Here is a 15455-nt window from a genome sequence, read left to right as displayed (position 1 = left end):
TGAACAAGGTAGGAGATGAAGCTGGCTGGGATCGCTTTGAGAAAAGATCCGTGATTGCAAAATAACGAGCAGGGGTCACTTGAATGGCTTAGAGCCTGGCTCTGAAGGAAATCCCCAGAGAGGAGCTCCAAAAGGGCTTTAAGCACGGGGAGCTTGGCTGGAATAAGTAAGTCCCTGGAGAGGTGACTATGGCAGGGGAAACACTTGTTTGGAAGGGCAAGTTCTGGGGTGTTTGTAGTCTCTCTACGCTATAGTCGTATCTTGCACGATTCATTCATTCATTCATTCATTCATTCAACATGTATGAAGCAGTAGGCCCTGAGCTAGGCACTGGGTGTGGTTGCCAATCTTGACTTCATCCTTACCCTCAGATTTACAGCCATAAACAGACATTATTCCAACTCATATACGGGAACATTGAGACAATGTCACTGTGGTCTTTGCAAATGTTGCCTCTAGCGTTGTGCAGTGCACAACCTGTACAAAGGTACGTGGCAGCCTTGCGTGAATGGGAGAAAAAATAAGGGTGTGTGAGTTATATACCTAGGGTCAGGGAGACACTTGATCTGGATCATTAAGGAAGTGAAGTTTTCGAGGAAAGGGAAAACCAGACAGGAACAGTGTGTAACAAAGCACCAGGAGTGCAAGGTGGGTTCAGCAAATGCTGAGACCTTGGGAGGATTTGGAGAGGAGGCAGGCAGGCAGGCTCCAGGCAATGAGGCTGAGGGGACTGGTTTCCTGAGCGTGAGTCAAGATCCCCTGGGGGCTTCTGGGGGAGTCAGAGAGGCCCTAGAATGTCAGACATTCCATTCCTCTGTGTTGGCGGCACAGTCTTTGCCTGAGGGGAAGATGCCGGAAAGCACACTGGCCTTGGCGTAGCACAGATCAGGTCTGGATCTCAGCTCTGCAGCCCTGGGCTGTGTTCTCCAGCCAGTCACTTAACCTCTCTGAGCAGGAGTTTCCTAAGCTGCAAAACGGAGGTCACAGCAATGCTGGGGTTGGGGGACTTGGCAAGATTGGAAGTCAGACATATAACAGGTGTCATAAAAGTTGTTTTCTTTCCTCTCCAAGTTCTGGTCTCAGCCAACCTTTGTGTAGGGGACAGAAACCAATACTTACGGTGCTGACAGCACCAGCCTTCAGTAGGTTGAGCCAGTAGGCGATTATTCTCATTTCAGAAAGTCTTTCTAGATAGTTGGCCCAAGTCTCCTGGTTTCATTCATTAACATAGCATTAGGAGTGCTTTCTCTGTGTTTAGCATCGCCCTTGCTCCTCAGTGGTCTTTTAAAATGCAAATCTGCCCCTATGAGTCCCCAGTGCCTCGGGGTAAATGACTTTTATCAGCGTATTCCATCTACACTGAGGTGGAGGGGTGGGGCACACAGAAATGGGGGGTGTATGTCTCATGTTGAAAGAGAGGAGATGGGGACTCACTCCCCCCGCCCCCGCCCAGAGATAGCCAGGAAGCTCTTGGGATTGGAATCTAAAGAAAGAAGGAAAGGAGCCCCGAGGGCAGACTGAACCCCCAACTCCACTCAGCTACCCGGCCCCTGCGTGGTGTTGTGTGGGGTCCAGCAGACATTCCATGTTCACTGGGGCTGCTCTGTTTGCTAGGCTGGGACTGTAAACACTAGGGAGCCCTTGGGGGACTCACAGTCTGGCTGGGAAACCGAGCATAAATGGAAAAGCAAGGCACAGAGGCCAAGTGCTACTGTAATTGTAACTGCGACGGCTACCTGTCGCCGAGCCTTTACCGAGTCTGGTCCTGTGCTAAAAACCTTGTTACCTGTTATCTCCCCCTTGAGGTGGCGAATAGTAACCACTTTTTGCAGATGAGGAAACTGAGGCTCAGAGCGGTGAAAAATGCCTTGCCCAAGGTCAGAAAGCTAGCAGGTGGCAGAGACTACAAAACCCAAGTTCTCCACTGCTAGGTTATTTGGCCAGAATTGGAAAATTAGCCCATAAGTATGAGTCCAAGCAGGGATTTCCCTCTGTTACCTTTCATTGAATTTCAGTGCAGCATCTTGGAAACAAAACCCTCTGAGCCACTGTTGTCTCACCAGAGACCCCAGAGGTCCCATCTCAACCACAGGAGTCTTCCCAAGACACCCTTCCTACTACAATGTCTCCCCTTCTATGTACGTGCAGGTCCAACATGGGAGAGATAGAATGTGAAATAAGAAATCCTGCAACATAAAAATATGTATGAAATAAAGCCTCCCCCCATTAGGCGCAAAATATGGAATCATGCAAATCTCCCCAGTTTAAAAAAAAAAAAAAAGACATCAGTAACTGCATCATTTCAGAGCCAAGTGGCTCCACTGAAATTTAAATGGTGGTGCACAGTTGCCATGTGCTAGTGACATTTTAATGGATATAAAGAAACAGGCTCACTACCCCTTTCAGGGGTGTGCTGGGATTAGTTGCGGTTCTAATTACGTCAAGATCTTCAAGAATACATTCCTTTTAAAACTGTGACCTCCCTCATGACTGTTTGTGCACGTGTATAAAAATATGTAACCCGTATAAATTACAGGTCTCCAAATGGCCCCTTCTGTGGACTTAGTTGCTTGCAAACAACTGCCGTTTAGCTATCAAATAGGAACTAAATGCTTACTGTATGGAGCCTAAACCCCACAGCAACACTGAATGCAAGTTGTCCCCTCCTCTGCTCCATTCTCTTCTCTTCCATTCCAAACTCTTCAACTCCCAGACTACATTTCCTATTTCATTTTCCCAGCTCTTATTTATGTAGATGAAATAAGTCTCTCTACAAAGTCCTCCTTACTTTTCCCACTTGTCCCATCGCACGTCTGTATTAAATGGAGATTCTACTGAGTCTACAGGGCTAAGGACTTAGACCTGGGCTGGCAAACACTCTAAGGGGAGAAAAGGAAGGAGACAGAAATTCCATCATTGGTACGTAGGTTGGAGATCTAGACTGTCATTACCCCTTGGTCCTATCTCTTTGTACTCTCCCCTGGGCCCCACCATACCTTGCTGACAGCCATTCCTGGCTAGGGGTCATCGCCCCCACCCCCATACCTGCTGCCCACGCCCACCCTAGGCTGCCCCTCTGCCTAGCCTGTCCATCTTCTCCTTCTTTAGGAGTCAGATCCTGCATTGTCTCTTCTGTGTCCCTTCCAGGCCCCCAGGCCCGTTTAGCCACTCCTTCCTCTGGATTCCACCCTCCACACACCCACATTCTTGACAACCTCCTGCAATGGTTTGTTTATAGGTCAATTTTATCTCTAGGCAGTGAGCTCCCAGAGAGTGAGGACTAACTCATTTTCATGTCTCAGTCCTCAGCCCTAAGCCCTGCTTACGTACTAGGTGCTCCATAAACATCACTACCTAACAGTTGCCTAAGAAAGGCTTTTGGAATCGCACAGAACTGAAGAGAGTAAAAACAAAACATTCCAAGCATAGGGATGGATGTTCCTTGGGAAAGGCTGATTGCACAGTTTCTCATCTGAACACTCTGGGTGAGTAAGCAGGCACCTCGGTGTGCTCAATTCCCAAAAATGGCTAAGCAAACAAGTCTCATCTGACATGCTCTTATCCAAAGGCAGGTTATCTCCCCTCTGCTTTAATCAAGGCTGCCCTCAGAATAGAATGCAGCAGAAGTGAGGCTCGTCTAGTTCCAGGCCTCAGCCCTAGGAGATCTTGAGGCTTCTCTTTTCACCACATCAAGAAGCCCAAGCTATCCGGCTGGAAAGGTCACACGGAGGAAAACCAAGCACCCCAGCTGACAGCCCACACCAACTACCAGATAGGTGAGTGAGGACATCTTGGATCTTTTAGCCCCAGCCAAGTTCCCAGCATACTACAGCTACATAAGTGAGTCCAGCTGACAACATGTAAAGAAGAAGAACCACCCAGCTGGGCCCCACCTGAATTCCTGAACCACAGAATCATGAGCAATAAAAGAGCTGTTCTTTGAAGCCACTGTGTTTGGGGATGGTTTGTTACACAGCAATTGATAACTGATACATTGACTTTTTTCTGAATGAGCAAAACAGTTGGTGGTGGGGGTTTATTGTGGCTTCTGAGCTGGGAGTTAGAGAGGATATAACTAGAATTCGAGCTTCTCTATTTGTGTTTGTTTGCTTGTTTGAACTTTAAAATATATATATTTTTATATGTTTATATAGGAACTTTATTTGTAATTGTCCCAAATTGGATCCAACTCAAATGTCCCTTCCCTGGGGAATGGAAATAGCTACTTTGATTTTGGTGGTGGCTTCACGGGGTGTAGATATCTATCAAAATTCATCAAATTGTACATCTGAAATATGTGACTAGTTTACTGTACAGGAACCAGACCACAATAAAGGTGATAAAAAAATAAATAAAAGAGGCTGACAGATATGATAACTGAATGCCATATGGGCTCCACCATTTCCTTTTGTTATAAAGGACATTATAGGGACAAATGGCAAGATCTGAAGGAAGTTTGTAGATGAAATAATAATGCTGTATCAGTGCTAATTCCCTGATTTTGGTAATTATATCGTAAGACTGTATTGTAAGAGAATATCATTTGTTTTTAGGAACTACACGCTGAAGTATTTAGAGGCAAGAGAGGTACTATGTCTGCAGCTTACTGTGAAATGGTTCTGAAAAAAAAATACACCTTTCTCTTCTATATGTATCTATCTAGAGAGAAACAGACAAGAATAAAGCAAATGTGATGAAGTGTTTATATTTGGGGAATCCAGGTGAAGGGTATATGGGAATTCTTTGTACTGCTCTTGCAAGTTTTTGGTAAGTCTGAAATTATATTCAAATAAAAAGTAATTGGGGGAAAAAAAAAAAAAGAAGAAAGAAGCAAATTGTGGTGCATGCACAGTTGCCCCCAGAGAGAAAAGAATGATCAGCTTTGAGGGCGGGACTCTCCCTGGAAATGCCTGACTCAGACCTGCCTTCTGCCCCTTTCTCGTCTCCCTCCGGTGGCATACACGTGACAGGGGCCACTGGCCAGCCTGGGCTGTCTGTTCCGTGTCCCACGGGCGGCCCAGCATCTGGAAACGGATTAACAGCTACGGGTAAACTCACCCCCTCCCCCTTACTCACACCCAGGGTTCTCTGAAGGCAAGGCTGGGTTTTGGATCATTAACTGTTTGGGAAGGTTTTTCCTGGGCCATCCCTGGAGCCCTGGGCCAGGGGCTCAGTTACAGCTCCGCCTTCCTTGCCCGTCTCCATGTGGGGGATTCCTGTTCGGAGCCACAAAGCACTAGCCACAAGGATAACGGAGGTGAGGGGCTCCAGCAGTCCCCACTCTGTTAGGATGCATTGCTGAGAGCACGTACCTGGGGTGGTTTTGCTTTTACCTGCCTGGGCCAGGCAGGGCTGAGAGGAGAGGATCTAGATGGCCCAGAGGAAGGGCGGCACAGGCAGCGTTCACAGGATCCAGGCCACCCGAGGCTACCAGGCTGAGCGATGCCAACTGTGCATGTATCTGGGCAGAGCTTCCTTCCGGAGGGGAGCTGGCTGGGCAGGAAAGAGCCATGAGGGCAGTCTCTGACTTGCCGCTTCCTGGCTGGGTGACACTGGCCAGGAGACTTCTCCTAGTGCTGGGTGAAGGCCCCCATCTGCAAGGAAAATGATCAAACACACCGGAGACGTGAACGAAGCGTTAGGACAGTGCCTGGCACAAAGTCAGATCACCCATAAAATCGATGTTTCGATTCTACCTATGTTTATGGAGCGCGGACTCAGAGCCAGGCACGGTCGGACCCTAAAGGGGGTGTGCTCTGCCTTCCTCGGCCCCCAAGAATGGACACAAGGCCTTCCCCTCTTGCTCCTTCACCCTGATCATCCCCTTCTCATATGCCGACAGCACCACTGAAGCCCAGGTGCTAGAGCATCTCGGTTCAAATAGGAGCCCCGCCTCCGAGGGAGTGAGGGTGAGTTCCCTGACCGACGCATGCCTAGGTTTCCCCTCCCAGAGCTGGGTATAGTAATAGCATCCATCCCTTAGAGTGTGCTAGTGTGCTGAATCCACCCGTGCAAATTAAGAGCAGTGAATGCTTGTATAGCAGTTACTGTGTGCCAGACACGGATCTACACTTTTTACTAGTATCAATCCCATTTTACAGATGAGAAAGCTGAGGCACTGAAAGGCTGCATAATTTGCCCCAAATCATAGAGAGAATAAAAGGCAGAGCTGGAATGTGATATAGGAGTCTGTGTTCCTAACCCCTGATTTTTCCTGTCACGGGCATACAGTAAGTGCTCAATTCTCGTTTGCTGTGACTAGTGCTCAGAACGTGGGCCAGCTTCATGGCTGCCAGACCTGTGCAGTTCCACAGGGCCTAGCTCTACGAGACATCTGTCGATGTGTTGAAATTCTTAATTTTTAACGAAGGGCCCCCACATCTTCATTTTGCACTGGGGCCCTGAAGTACGTAGCTGGTCTTGCTCAGAATCTTACAGGAGGTGATCAACTACTTCTTCTTTCTCCCTCCCTAGACTGTGAGCCCCTTGGAATCTAAGATACAGCTACCTTATCTCTCCATCCACCTGAGTCCATGCCCAGCAGGTAGCAGGTGTTCACGGTCTGGCTGGGGGGGACAGAGGTGGCCAGAGTCACAGCTGTTGTCCCCACCCCGCTATTTCCCCTCAACACCTCGAGAAGAGCTTCCAGCCCAGGGAGCCTCAGGAACTGCCAGAGAAGGAATTTTCCTGAAGTGTGCAGGGCCTCGCCGCCATTCTGGGAAGACCACCCAGACCAGGTCTGTCCAGAGTGGCAAGGAGAGAGAGGTGAGGCCCGGAGACACTGTAGCTCGCTGCACCAGGGGAATCCCAGGCAGGCCCAAGAGACCCTAATAAACACTTAATCATGATGCTGGCTCTGTAAACAATGGCAGTGAGACTGAGCTGGACATGTAATTAGGCTGGCTGGAGCTGGGCAGGGTTTTCTCCGGCGTCGCTGGAGGTAATGCAGTTCCCAAAGTGCCGGCTTGTGGTCAGAGCACAAAGGTAAACAAGACCCTCCCTAAGGGCAGGCATGGCTTAGTCCAAAGGTTCAAGTGCAGCAGTTATGGTGGTTAGAAGGCTTCCCCCCTCCCCATTTCTATAAGGATGGGGGAAGGGTATGGTTCAAGTGGTAGAGTGCATGTTTAGCATGAACGAGGTCCTGGGTTCAATCCCCAGTACCTCCTCTAAAAATAAATAAATAAACCCAATTACCTCCCAATGCCTCCCCCAGTCAAAAAAAAGGGAAAATCCATTAAAAAAAAAAAAAAAGATGATAACCATTTCTGTAGGGAGCAGGTAGTGTCAGGGGAGGGGAGGAACAAACATTTGTTCAGCACCTAGTCTGTATCAGACTCTGTGCTTGATTGATGTTACGAGAAAGGGGTCCGGGGCCAGGCAGGAGCAAGGCGCGGGCATTTCTGGGACTGGATGTCACACTTCTCCCCTGCCCGCCTGCCCTTCCCTCCTCCACACACATTTCTAATTCCTGACTGAGGTGAAATTCACATAACTTAAAATTAGCCGTGTTAAAAGTGTACAGTTCAGCGGCATTTAGTACATTCTCTTGTGTAACCACCACCTCTATCAAGTTCTGAAACACTTTCTTCACCCCAAAGGAGACCCTCACCTGGTACCCCCTGCCTCCTCAAGTCCTCCCCTTCAGCCCCTGGCAACCACTAATCTGCTTTCTGTCACTACGGATTTGCCTAACTCTGGACATTTTCTAGAAATGGAATCATATCATACGGGACCTTTGGGGACTGGCTTCTTTCATGATGTCTCCTGTTAGCAAGGTTCACTCACCAGCAGCACGCGTCAGTGCTTCATTACTTTTTATTGCTAAATAATATTCCACTGTCTGGATATGCCACATTTTGCTTATCCATTCACCCTCTGGTGGACACGGGGTTGGTTCCGCTTTTTGACTTTTATAAATAGTGCTATGAACATTTGTGTGCAAGTTTTTGTGTGGACGTGTTTTCAGTTCTCTTGGGGGTGTATACACCTGGGAGTGGGATGGTGGGGTCACAGGAGAACTCTATATTGAGCTTTTTCCTGGTTTCTATGGCACCTGCACCATTTTTCATTTCCACCAGCAATGTGCAAGGGTTCCCGTCCCTCTATACCCTCGCCAACACTTATTTTCTTTCTTTTTTTAAAAAAATAATTACTGCTTTCTCATGGGGGCCAAGGTAAGCCCCTACCTGCCACTGGGGCTCAAACACAGAGTCGTGTCTTCTGGAATTACAGGAAAGCCCTATAAAAGCCAGAGTACAGGAGGGCAAATTTGCACTCCCCCCCACCACCCCTCACCGGCCAAAATAATTCATCACACAGGAGAAGCTGGACAGGAAGAGCAGCTCCAGGCTCTCTACGGGGCTCCTACGGGGCTTGGTGATGATTTGAGCATTGCGAGCTTTCCCCGGGAGCCCTGTGGGTGCCATGGGGGGAAATGGCTGTGTGTGAGCTGAGAGACAGCCTGGACCCTTGGCGCCCAGCTGGCTCTGCCACAGACACCTCTGCCTGAGTGTCACCAAGGGAGGCAGTGTTTCTCCAGCTCTCCCAGGGCACTGATGGCCTGGGGGTCCTGGCACAGGGCAACGCTGATGAAAATGACAAAATGGGAGGTAGTGGGAAGAGGGCCGGCCTGTGTGAACAGTCACATGGCTCCTCCCACCCACAAAGGGACCAAGAAGCTCAGTCATACTCCGTTTCATTGCACTTCGCAGATAGTGCATTTTGTTGTTGTTGTTGTTGTTCTGTTTTGTTTTTTTAAACAAATGGAAGGTTTGTGGCAACCCTGCCTTGAGCAAGTCTATCGGTGCCATCTTCCCAACGGCATTTGCTCACTTCCTGTCCCTGTGTCACATGTTTGTTCATTTTCACAATATTTCACGCTTTGTCATTATATCTGTTATGGCGATCTGTGGTCAGTGATTTTGATGTGACTATAGTAAAAAGATTACGATTCGCTGAAAGCTCAGATGATAGTTAGCATTTTTTAGCAATAACGTATTTTTTAGTTAAGGTATAAACATTGTTTTCTTTAGACACAATGCAGTTGCACACTTAATAGACGACAGTGTAGTGTAAACGTAACTTTCCCATGCCCTGGGAAACCAAAAAGTTCACAGAGCTCCCTTCGCTGTGCCAGTCGCTTTACCATGGTGCTCCAGAATGGAGCCTGCAGCATCTCGGAGGTCTGCCTGTACTGTTGCATTATTCTTGCAAGGGAAGAGAACCAGAAATACTTGGCACACAGCGCCAATGATTACCATACAAGACTGGCTGTAAATAATGTATCATCTATGATATTTTGATACATCAGTAATAATTACACTGATGCTTATGAGTGCTTGCTATGTACTAGGCACTGAGCTAAATGCATCCTTTCATGAATTCTTCTGGCAGTCCTGGGCCACAGGCATTATGGTCTCTAATGATTCTTGTCTGTTGTTTAGGAGGCTTTGGGCTACAAGTTATAGACAGCACAACTTAGGCTTGAATGCCTTAAACACTAAGAATGGTCATTATTTCACATAATAAGAAATTGGAGGAAGGGCACACTCAGGGCATCATGCCCATGGCTGAGTGGTATCTTCAACGTGACAGTTCTCCCCATCTCGGATCTGACATCTTCCAGGCTGAATCTGTCTCGGGCTGCAGGATTCGCAGCATCACATTCAGAGACAATGACTGTCCAGTATCATCACTTTCTTAAGAGGGAGGAGGAATTTCCCAGAAGCCCCAGCGCACTTTCCTATGTGTCCCCTTGGCTGTCATTGGATCACGTAACCACTGGGGAACCAATCACAGCAAGAGAAATACGAGCCCCCATGCTGATGTCTTCATCTGGGTAGAATAGATATTAGGGAGGCAGGAGGGGTGGGGTTAAGCACAGTGAACAGATCCAGGGTCTGACCCCCTGGCAAGGGTGGTCCTGAAACCTCCAGTCCAGTCACCTCCCCCTCCACCTCAACTCCTGACTTCCTTTTAAACCATGGTTTCCAGCATCTGGACATCACCCGCCTTCAATTTGCCTTCAGCTGCACCCCACCCCCGGTGTCCAGCCAACCAGTGACCCCACACGTCCATTCCAATCAGCCAGCCCAGCTCAGAGCCAGCCAGAGAACTTTCCGTTCTGCTCCTGGATCATGTGTCTACCCGCATCAGCCTTTCCTGGCTGCCCGCAGGGCCGAGGCCTCTCAGAACTGCTCCTGTGCAGTCAGACATATCCAGCTGATCAGCAGTTCTGGGCAGGGGCGGCAGGGGTAAGGGCCTTTGGATCCTCCGTCCACATGCATCAGCTGTTCCCAGCCACAGCTCCAGCACCGTGGGGCAACACGGCCGGGCCTGGTCCCCATAGGTGGAGGGGGCCACACAATTAGCCTTTCTTGTCAGGAGGCTGAAGCATGAGATTGGGCTTGGAGATGGACAACTGTGGGGAGGGTTTTGGAGGAGTGAGAAGGAGGGATGACAGAGAAAGAAGAAGGGGGGAGAGAGAGAGAGAGCACAAGGAGATTCTGAGACATTCCCAGCACCTAATAGCATGCCTGGTACAAAGTGGGAAAGAGTTGGTTCAACTGGCCTGAAAAACAGAAGAGAGAGAAGATCCTGAGAGGGAGGAGGGGAAGGAAGAGGAAAGAGATACAGAGGAGAGTGGGTCAGGAGGGGGTGAGTATAACCCTCTTGTCTTTACACCCCATCACTGTCATAGTCCCGGGTACACGGTCGTGGTCCCACAAATGTTTATCTTGTTGAACTAAGAGAAGAGGAGACGGAGCCAAAGTCAGAGAGGAAAGAAGACAGAGGGAAGAAGACCATGGGCCAGGGGGTTCTGGGGGGAGAGATGGGGAGACAGAGAGAGAGAAAAGGGGGAGGCGAGGTCAGTAATTAAGAAAGAGAACGGGCAGGACCAACTTAGCAAAGAAAGCGGAAGCAAAGAGGTTAGGCAGGTGATGGGAGCTGGAGCTGGCTCAGCCCTTTGATGAAAATGCACATTAGCAAACGTGCTGGGATCTGACAAGTGCCAACAGGCCCATTGCAGAGTTAAAAAGTGCTCCATCTGTCAGGGTTTCAATTTTTAAGTCAGCACTTCCCTTGTCCTTCTCACGCTGAGATTCTCAACTGAGGTCTTCCCCGCGCGTCTCCCACAAGCCCGCAGGGCTGGTTGCGGAGCCCTCAGTCTTCCAGGGAGCCTGGGAGGGCAGGGTGAGCGTGTCAGGAGGGGCCCTGGGATTGGGGGGAAAGGGGGTGTGGCCGCCGCCCCAACAGCAGCTGTTGCAGGGGTGTCTGGTGGAGGGAGGGCACGGGAAAGCAGGTAAGGTTTTCAGCAGGCACTGGGAGGACCCAGGGCAATGAACCTCTGTCTGTACTGGGTTGAATAGGGTCCCCCCAAATTCATGTCCATCCGAAACCTCGGAGTGTGACCTTATTTGGAAATAGGGTCAAAGATCTTGAGATGAAATCATCCTGGGTGTATGTTAGGCCCTAAATCCAATGACTGGTGTCTTACAAGAAGAGGAAAGGACACAGAGACAAAAAGAGAGGAAGGCGATGTGAAGACAGAAGCAGACATCGGCAGGATGCAGGTACAAGCCAAGGAGCGCCAAGGACTGCCTGGAGCCACCAGAAGCTGGGAGAAAGGCAAGGAACAGACTCCCCCTAAAGCCTCCAGAAGGAACCAAACCCTGCCAACACCTGGGTGTTGGATTCTGGCCTCCAGAACTGTGAGAGAATCATTTCGGTTGTTTTAAACCACCCAGTTTGTGGTAACTTGTTACAGCAGCCCCAGAAGATTACTATAACCTGCTGGCTTCAGGGGACCCACTTGCCTGCTTTTGGGACCATGGGATGATGGCATGACTATTAAAGACGAGGGAGGGTTCCAGCCCTCAAACCTGGCCCTGTCCAGTCTCCAGAGCTGGAGAGTGACTTGCTCTCTCCCCACTTGCGAATCATGTTTCTTCTCTTCCTTTCAGAACTGAAGTCCCAGCCCTGCCAGCATCTGTCACTAGGGGGGCAGGCTTCCATCCAGCTCTGCAATCAGGGGCTAAGGGAAGCTCAGGAAACCACCAGACTGTACGGGGCCCAGGGTGCTGGAGAGGGGCTACCTTTGTGTGCTCCTTTAGCAAAGACTGCGACCTCTAACAGTCCTGGGTTCAAATCCTGTGACTTCCTAGGTATGCCAGCTTCCTTTGGCCTTGCCTTCAACTCTGGGCTTTGAAAACAGCCTCACCTATAAAAGGAGAAAGAAAACCCCTACTTTGTGCGGTCACTGGGAGAATCAAAGAAGAGAATGTGTAAGAAGAGCCTAGACAAGGCCTTAGTGAATGGTGATGAGGAAGATGAAGACCTCTCCAAGGTCGCTTCCATCTGTCCTGGAATGGTATAGAGGGTTGTAAAGAAAGATGGTCTCTGCCCTCTAGTAACACGGGGAGACTGGCCTGTGTGTGAAAGCATTAGGAAGCCATAAAACACATGACAACACCAAGTGACAGGTATTTAGCACAGCATGACTGGGGTCAGGTCTTACAGGGGCCACGTGGGTAGTAGGTAGAGCAGAATGACTAACTCGCCTGGGTTTGCCTGGGACTTGCCCAGGTTAAGCCCTGGACGTCTTGCATCATGGGCCAAATGGGACAGTGGTCACCCTAAGTGGAGGAATCATGCATCCATTCATTCTCTGGACAGCTTTTGAGAGCTCACCAGAGGCCAGACTCTTTCAGGCAGTGGGGACACTGGACACAGCCCTTGCCTCCAGAACACTCATATGCAGACTTGCACACATGCATCCATCATTCAAGAAAGCATCTATTGAGCACCTACGGTGTGCCAGGCCCTCAGGTGCAGCGATGGCACAGAGTATCTGATCTCAGGATGCTCACATCTAGTAGGGGAGAGGGAGGCAGGTAAGTCCCTCCAGTGCAGGAAGGGCTTTTGCAGCATCCAGTGGGTGGAGAGGCCTCAAGAGAGAAGAGAGACTCCCAACCCCATTAAGGCAGGGATGGGGTAGTTCAGGGAATCTTCTGGAAAGGGGTGGCGCTGAGCTGACTGAATGGAGAGCTGGCAGGAGCCAGTCAGAGAAACGGGGAAGGGTGCTGAGGCAAAAGGATCAACCTGAACACAGGTAGGGTGCTCATAGGAAACACAAGTATGGCGCTCTGGTGCAGATAGGAGGTGCGGGCCCACAGCAGGGAGGTGGTCAGGATGAAGACAGGCAAGGAAAGGGCAGGGGAAGGAGGGAGTCGGGTTTGCAAAGGCACGGAGGCAGGAGCTGGCAGGACGTGTGGAAGGGTCTTGGCTGAAGGTGTTTAGACCCAGTGCCCACCCTGGCTGGAGGCGGGGCAGCTGTCCTGGCTGCTGGACATTGTGGGTGCAGAGCATTGTGGGAAGGTGCAGGGGAAGGACAACACACATGCTCAGCTTCAGGACCAACAACCGCTGGGAGAAACAAGGAGAAGAAAGAAGAGTCAAGACAGACTGGACAGCATCCTACGCCTGCGCCCCAGTCTAGGGGTGCTGTATGGTGACACTGAGTCTTCCTTGGAGTTTGTGTCAAAGATGCACATTGTCCCTACTTGTCGTGTAACTGTTTCTGTCCAATGAATAAACATCTGTTGAGCATCTTGGAGCTGGCCTCACTGTGGAGAAGACAAACTGGATACTGTGAAGGAGAGAGACCTGGGGGTCTCACCTGGGGGCTTGAGGGGGCGCATGTGGCCAGGGAAGTTCTCCCTGAACTGACCCCCAGTGATCCAGCAGTGCTCGTCTTGGGAAGATGTGGGGAGACGGGCATATCCCAGGCAGAGGGAGAAGCACATATAAATGCTCAGAGGTGGAAACAAGCAGCTTATATGCAGGGAACAGAATAGCCAGGAAGGATGGGGTAGGAGATCAGGGGACATGGGAAGCGATGCAGGTACAGAAGTGGGCCAGGGTCAGATCAAGGCTGGCAGAGGTGAGAGGTGAGTGAAAAGAGTCTCCTTCTCATTGGACCCTGAGACCCAGACAAACAAGCTGCTCATGGTGACACAGCCTGTTAGCATCAGAGCTGGCGTTAGGACCCAGGACCCCGACTTTCTTATTTCCTCTTGATCTGACCCTGCCTCCCCTTCTGGGGGAAGTGAAGACAGAGACTCAGCAGGCGCTGTTGGAGGAGACCTGTGTTTCAAGGATCTGTTGTGGCTTCAAGAAAGGCTTGGCTTGTCTGGGCAGTGGGGCACTGCCCCTGGAGCCCGAGAGCCAGCCTGCACTCTGCTGCACAGCCTTTATGTCTGCCCCTTAATTTCCAGGCCTTTCAATTTCCTGATCTAAGAGAATTTTACAGACATGGTGTGGCATGGCTGGCTGTAATAACCGTCTGTTGAATAAATGACCCCTTCTGTCTTGACTCATAGGTAGTTAAACCTCATGCTGAGAGCAAAGGTGAAGCAGTCGGGGCTGGGGGGCAGGGGTGGTTTGCTTTGCCAGTGACCTGCCGGCTGTCTTCACTCTTGGGGGCTTCAATTTATCATTGACAGAACATGACTAACAATGTTTACTTAACTCCTTTGGTGTTTGGTACCGCTTAAGCAAAAATATTTGGCATAAGAAATGCTTCCTGAATTCTGTTCTTGGGTCCCCCTGGTCTAGCTCCCCAATTTTCCACTAGGAACCCACCTCTCCCCTGCCATGTCTAAGCACAGTCCCTGGACTTTGGGTACCATTAAATGCATCCTTCATCTCCAGGGACCATGTGACTCTGGACTGGCCAATCAGAACGCTGCATTCTCCTGGCCAAAGGAACTGAATCAGAAGTGGGCATATGGCCCAATCAGAACCAATGGGACAAAATGATTCTGCTACCGCCTTTGGAAAAGGTTATTCACTCTTTTCTGCTGGACTTGAACCTGGGAAAATATGACAGGAGCTGCTGGCAGCCATTTCATGGAGATGGAGAGTGGAAGCCATACAGAGTTCTGGTGACCTTTGTACCTCCCAGATCCAACAGTGCCTGAAGCCCACCCCTCCTCTAGACTTTTCAGTTGTGTGCATCAAGAAATTCCTCATTTTGCCTAGATCAGCTGGAGCTGGGTCTCTGTCTACTTGAAATCTAAAGAATCCTGATATGATCATCATGTAGACTGGGGTCAGCAAACCATGGCTCAGGGGTCAAATCCAATCCACTGCCTATTTTCCCCTCTCCATTAAGGACTTTTGTGAGATATAATTTACATAAATAAATTCACCCCTTTTAAGTGTAAAATTTATGTATTTTTGTGAATATATACAGTCACACAACCAGCACCAAAACCAATTTTTGGAAGGTTTCCAATCACTCCCAAGATTTCCCTCATGCCCCTGCCTTATCGGTAAATGAACTTTCTAAATAGCAGCTTTCTTGAGATACGATTCACCTACCATAAAAGTCACTCATTTAAAGCGTACAATTCAATGGCTTTTAGTATAGTCACAAACACGTGCAAACACCA

General features: G+C 49.6%; 1 protein-coding gene across 1 annotated transcript in view; it reads right to left on the bottom strand.

Moving 5' to 3' along the window:
- The window catches only part of SPRING1 (SREBF pathway regulator in golgi 1), a 317312-nt gene that overhangs the window by 106258 nt on the left and 195599 nt on the right, over positions 1–15455 (bottom strand). Inside the window, exon 6 of the transcript XR_012503697.1 lies at positions 5313–5594. The gene's annotated coding sequence lies outside the window, so the exon portion shown is untranslated. The remainder of the gene's footprint in view (positions 1–5312; positions 5595–15455) is intronic.

Source organism: Camelus bactrianus, chromosome 32, assembly GCF_048773025.1.
Source record: "Camelus bactrianus isolate YW-2024 breed Bactrian camel chromosome 32, ASM4877302v1, whole genome shotgun sequence".
Classification (NCBI taxonomy): Eukaryota; Metazoa; Chordata; class Mammalia; order Artiodactyla; family Camelidae; genus Camelus; species Camelus bactrianus.
Note: the sequence above shows the minus strand (reverse complement) of the source record. Positions and strands in the feature narration are given on the sequence as shown.